The 5,796-nt window shown below is 42.4% G+C and overlaps 1 protein-coding gene and 1 pseudogene across 1 annotated transcript in view; both read right to left on the reverse strand.

The window, feature by feature from the left end:
* LOC103610891 (leucine-rich repeat-containing protein 37B-like) overlaps positions 1-2,983 on the reverse strand; it is a 15,718-nt gene extending 12,735 nt beyond the window's left edge. Inside the window, exon 1 of the mRNA XM_008594954.1 lies at positions 2,829-2,983. The gene's annotated coding sequence lies outside the window, so the exon portion shown is untranslated. The remainder of the gene's footprint in view (positions 1-2,828) is intronic.
* Positions 2,012-4,016, reverse strand: LOC103610890 (annotated as a pseudogene).
* Between the last annotated feature and the right edge of the window lie 1,780 nt (positions 4,017-5,796).

The raw sequence follows: 5,796 nt of genomic DNA on the forward strand, positions 1-5,796 counted from the left end.
AACCCTCGGTGGGAGCGCCGCCGCGCTCTCAAGCGGGGCACTCTCCAGTGCGCCACCGGGCCGGCCCCCTTGTGATGCTTTAAATCTTACTTTGTTCAATATTACCGTTTTCAGTATTGATTTCGTGTTCTTTGCATTTGCCTTGTATATCATTGCCCCTTCCTTATTTTCAGTCTTCTTTATTATTTGATTGAAGTATATTTTCTGAAAACATCATATAGCTGGATGTTTGAAAACCCATCTGACAATTTTTCCCTTTAATTGGGAAATCTCAGTTTGTTCAGACTTGGTATAATACTGTATATACTTAATTATATATGTCCCAATTTATTTTATGTTTATTATTTGTTTTCCACTATTGTTTTCTCTTTTTTTCCTTATGCTTAGTATTACTGGTTTGTTCAATTGTCACTCATTATATTTGGTTTCTTCCTAATTCACTTTGAAGTTCCAGAGGAGGTTCCCATTCCCGCAATTCTTCCATTCCCTTTCCTGTCATTCACTATCATACTTACATATGACAACTACGACTGGCAACAAGAAACTGCTTTATTCCCCCTCAAGATATCCTTTCTCATCAGATACTCTATTTCACCTCATCTCTTCCCACCACACACACACAATCCTGGTAGGCCAAAACTTTGGGAATACTCTTACTCCTTTCACCACTTCCCCCGATCTCCAGCATGAGATTTTTGGAATATCTTTACTTCCCCAACAATATGTTCCCAAGTTTCACAAACAATCAGCTCCCAGGTTTTCCTGAAGTAATTTAAAACATACTAGAATTTCTCTTATATCATCTCTCTTCTATTTCAAGAGTTGTTATTTACCACTTAATATTACATATTCTACAGCAGATTATTTTTGAACATATAGAGAGGAAGGAAGCTTCTGTTCTGGCGTCCCTGTATTTTCACCACCTCAGGAGCATGGACATTTCTGTTTTACTCCTTCTTGGCCTTTTAAGAGTCATAGAAACTGGGAACACCCTCATGCTGGCCTTTACTGACCTTCATCAAAGTCTTCAGGATTTCAAGTACCAAGCTCTTTCCAAATGCTTTCCAGCTCTGTTCCCATGCTCTGACACTTCTCTGGTGTTTCCTAGTCCATGTGGGAAAGAGTCCCATGACCATTTTTCCTCTAGGGCAAAATCAGAGCCCAAGGCTTGACATATCCCTAGCAGCCTGTAGAAAACAGTATGTTCAACTATCAAAATGCAAACAGCCTGGAGATGGTAGGAAAAGGGACATGAGCCATATTCAAGTCTTCCTATTTGCAGAAGCTCTTCCAAAATTTTGATTAAAGTAAACATAAAAGAACAAGAATAACATTATAGGTAAAGGAAATTTTCTCTTGTCACACAGAATGTTTTAATTCCTGCTAATAGATTCCTCCTCTGTTGAGGTGAATTTGGGATGATTTAATGGAAGAGAACTCCCTGAGGGCCTAGTTCTCAGTGGAAATCCCCAATTAAATGCCCTATGGTAGCGAGCCCTTTCATCTTGAGTCAGAATTTTCCAAGTTATAAACCAGTTGGACAAACAAAACAACAGAAGGATAAAGTTGAATCCTCACCATATCAACCCATATACAAAGCCAGACTAAAAAACAGTAATCCCCTTCAAAGATCCTATCTTTTTTTCCCACAAGGAGCTTGGTTACTAATAGTCCAGTTGAATCAACACACATTTTCCATACTGTCCTGTCCTATAGCTGGTGTTGACACAGAAATTATTAGATGCCAGGAATACTTTAAGTGATACAGATTAAAAGTCTAAAAATTCTTCTCACCACAGAGTTAGCAACATTACTGACAATTCATATACTTTTCTGGCCATTCTACTGGTACTTTGTAGGTACTCAAAAAGAAGTTTCTTGATTTGCAGCAAAAAAAACAAGTGACAATTTAAAAATGGGCAAAGGAGCTAAATAGGCATTTCTCTTTAAAAAAAATTTTTTTAATAAATAGAAACCACTTTTGTTACAGCGAATAATAAATGAGAGGCAATAATTCAAGAGGGCCACAGAAAGCTTTTTCACCCACAAAATAACAAAGGATAAACACCTTCACCACCAAGCCTTTGGGTAATTTTCTCTTTTGATCTCTGCCCTCTCACCCACATCAGCATGCTGCTTCCAGAATGGAACTCTGCTTTCAAATTTTATACTAGTTAGAAGAGTAGTCTATGAGCTTTCCTTAATAATAAAATGGAGATCCCTAACTTAGCTAAGGAACCTGAACAAGTCTTGCTTGATTTCAGCTTCATACCAAGGTCCATGAATGTTTTCTTTAAGAAGCTGCAGGCAAATGAGGTAGAAAGACACAAAATGGAAACCAGCAGAAGGGCAAAGAGTACATAGCTCCCACATCACTAATGGACAGCAGGCTTCCCAGGGCTGAGAATGCAAAAAGCAGTGTGACGCCCACACAGCTGCAGGCAGTACATGCCTTCAGTTTCTTCTGCAACACGGGCCACAGGGCAAAAATCTGTATGGCAAATATCACCATGATGAAGGTGTGCAGGGACAGGGGAAGCCGTGAAGCCAGGCAGACAGAAGCAAAGATAGCCACATTCAAGGACAGTGTGCTGGATATAATGGCAGCATTGGCACTATAGTCGAAGAAGATGAGGTGGCCTAACAGCATGAAGACTGACACAGCATAGATGGGGTCAGTGCTAACAGACTCTGTCAGGGTCTTCAGCACCGGTGAAAAACCATAAGTGAAAGTAATGAAGACTAGGGCACTCTTCTAGTCAGCCCACCGCGTCTGCCCACTCTTCTTCCACCCTTCACCTCCATCAATGAGATCAAACAAAACATACCCAATCAGTGAAGAAGCCAGGCCAGTCCCAAAAACCCAGCGGGGGGCCAGAAGACCCTCATCCATATACCATCATATAACCACAAAAACACAGATGCTGCACAGCTGCTGTATCACCACACTGGATTCAAATACCACAGCCCGATATTGGTATTTCTGGGCACAGATGGTTGTCTGGAGCTCCTCCGGGAACCTCCGGTCCACGTAGTTACCAGGGAAGGGCTGTCACTCATACAAGACCTTCTGCCACTTGGCCTCCTTGGTGTTAGTTACAGGTTTGGCACACATTATCCTTGCCCTCAAACTCAGGCCAGTTCAACCTCCCTTGAAGAAGTCCATGTGGCGCTCATTCCTCATGACGTTTTGAAATAAGACCTCTCTGGAAATTCCATGCTGTGCTGCATTGATATTCTACCAGCCTGTCCTTGTTTTCAAAGGCAGCAGTCCAGGCTAGGCCTGCAATAGATGAGTTTGTTCTTTGAGGCAGGACAACACAGCCAAGTTCCTCATTTCTTCCACAGAGACCACGATGGGTTTTGCTTCACCAGCCAGCCACCCTGAGAACCCCTCTCATTGCAGCAGGGACCCCAGCTCACCATCTCATGGCCACAGCCGGCGCTGGAGGACTCGTGGCGCCGAAAAAGGCAACACTCGCCTGCAGGGTCAGGAACAAGGGACGGGGCTGGACTGGGGTAAGTCAGGGTGTCCCCAGCACGCCCTACTCAACCTCCCGGCCTCCCCTGCCTGCCACTGCCCCTCACCCAGCCTTTGGCCTGCCGGGGACAGCTGAGGAAAAGGCCAGGAAACACTGACTCTCACATGGAACCCACCAGCCAGCGAGCTCCCAGGGGTGCACAGCTGGGGGAGGGTGGCTGCCCGCCTCCTAAATAGGCATTTCTCAAACGAAGATGTACGAATGGCCAACAGACACATGAAAAAATGCTCAACCTCACTCAGCATCCAGGAAATGCAAGTCAAGACCACTTTGAGATACCATCTCATTCCAGTTAGGATGGCTAACACCCAAAAACTGATGGGGCACCAGGTTCTTCCAATTCCTGAGCTTTCTCATGCCCTTCAGCATTAATTAACATCCTTTCTGTCTTCCCTTACTCCATGACTTAGTTTTCTCCACTGTACTAAAGCTATTTCCGTTTATCTATAACCTGTAGCTTCCAAAATGTTGTTGACATCTAGGACCCCAGCTCACCATCTCATTGTGCCTTTGGCTCTGGAGGACTCGTGGCACAGAAAAAGGCAACACTCGCCTCCAGGGTCAGGAATAGGGCTGGGCGGCGGTAAGTCAGGGTGTCCCCAGTGCGCCCTACTCACCCTCCGGGCCTCCCCCGGCCACCACCGCCCCTCACCCAGCCTTTGGCCTGTGGGGGACAGCAGAGGAGAAGGCCCGGAAACACGGACTCTCACACGAAACCCACCTGCCAGTGAGCTCCCAGGGATGCACAGCCGGGTGAGGGTGGCCGCCCGCCTCCTAAATAGGCATTTCTCAAAGGAAGATGTACAAATGGCCAAGAGACACATGAAAAAATGCTCAACGTCACTCAGCATTTGGGAAATGCAAGTCAAAACCACACTGAGGTACCATCTCACTCCAGTTAGGATGGCTAATGTCCAAAAGACTGAATGATAAATGCTGGCGAGGTTGCATGAAAAAGGAACTCTCGTACACTGTTGGTAGGACTGCAAAATGTTGCAACCTTTACGGAAAATGGTATGGAGGTTCCTGAAACAATTGCAGATAGATCTACCATGTGACCTACCTATTCCACTGCTGGGTATATACCCAGAGGAATGGAAATCATCAAGTTGAAGGGATACCTGTACTCCAGTGTTCACACAGCACTATTTACAATAGCCAAGAGTTGGAACCAGCCCAAATATCCGTCATCAGATGAGTGGATAAGGAAACTGTGGTATATCTACACAATGGAATACTACTCTGCTATAAAAAAGAATGAAATACTGCTATTTGCAACAACATGGATGGACTTGTAGAAAATTATATTAAGTGAAACAAGTCAGGCACAGAAAGAGAAATACCATATGTTTCCCTTTTTGTGGGAGCTAAAAATAAATAAATACACAAACAAACCGCGGGGTGCGGGAAGAAGATACAACAATCACAATTCCTTGAAGTTGTTAAGACAAGCAAACATATGAGGTTGATAGGAGGGACGGTGGGGGGGAGGGAGGACTCAGTAAAGGGACACAAAAATCAACCACATTGTATCTTGATAAAATAAAATAAAATTTAAATAAATAAATAAATAAATAAGAAGTTTGTTGAATTAATGAAATAACTACATTTGTATTCTTCTATGATTCCTTGGTTATTGCTAGATTTTCTCATCAACATGGAGTATTATTTTGCTGCTAAGGAAAAAAGTACTTTTCAGAACCTAAATGACAAGAATTAGCTCTTTTTCTTCTGTAAAGCATAATACATCATTGCTGCTAGGATATTAATTTTGTTCAGGAAATAATTGTTTTTATTATCATTTGAGCTTTCATCTTTCCTCTTCTACCTTCTTATGAAGGGTGTAGCAAAAGAGTAACTTGTCTAGAGCAAATAAATACTGCTAAATTCTTCTGCTCTGTGCAATATCACTTTCATAGTCTCATTGTAATGTTTCTGTCCATTTATTCTTTGTCTTACAGTTAACAGTAAGGTTGATCTGAAAAAGGAGATGAATCTTTTACAGGTGAGTAAGATATTACTAAAACATTTTTACTTGAATCCTAACTCTCTTACATTTTGCATGGTGTTTTCCCAATATTATATCATAAATTTATTAATGCTGACATTTCACATATTTATAATGAAATACTTGCATCCAACTTTTCTTCTGCCTTCAACTTTAAATTATTTAGGATTCAGCCATAAAAATAAATAGTGATGTTTGGGTAACAAACTATATTTTCTGTGGTTTCAGACACGAATATGCTGATCT

Source organism: Galeopterus variegatus, unplaced genomic scaffold (genome assembly GCF_000696425.1).
Source record: "Galeopterus variegatus unplaced genomic scaffold, G_variegatus-3.0.2 Scaffold11984, whole genome shotgun sequence".
Taxonomy (NCBI): domain Eukaryota; kingdom Metazoa; phylum Chordata; class Mammalia; order Dermoptera; family Cynocephalidae; genus Galeopterus; species Galeopterus variegatus.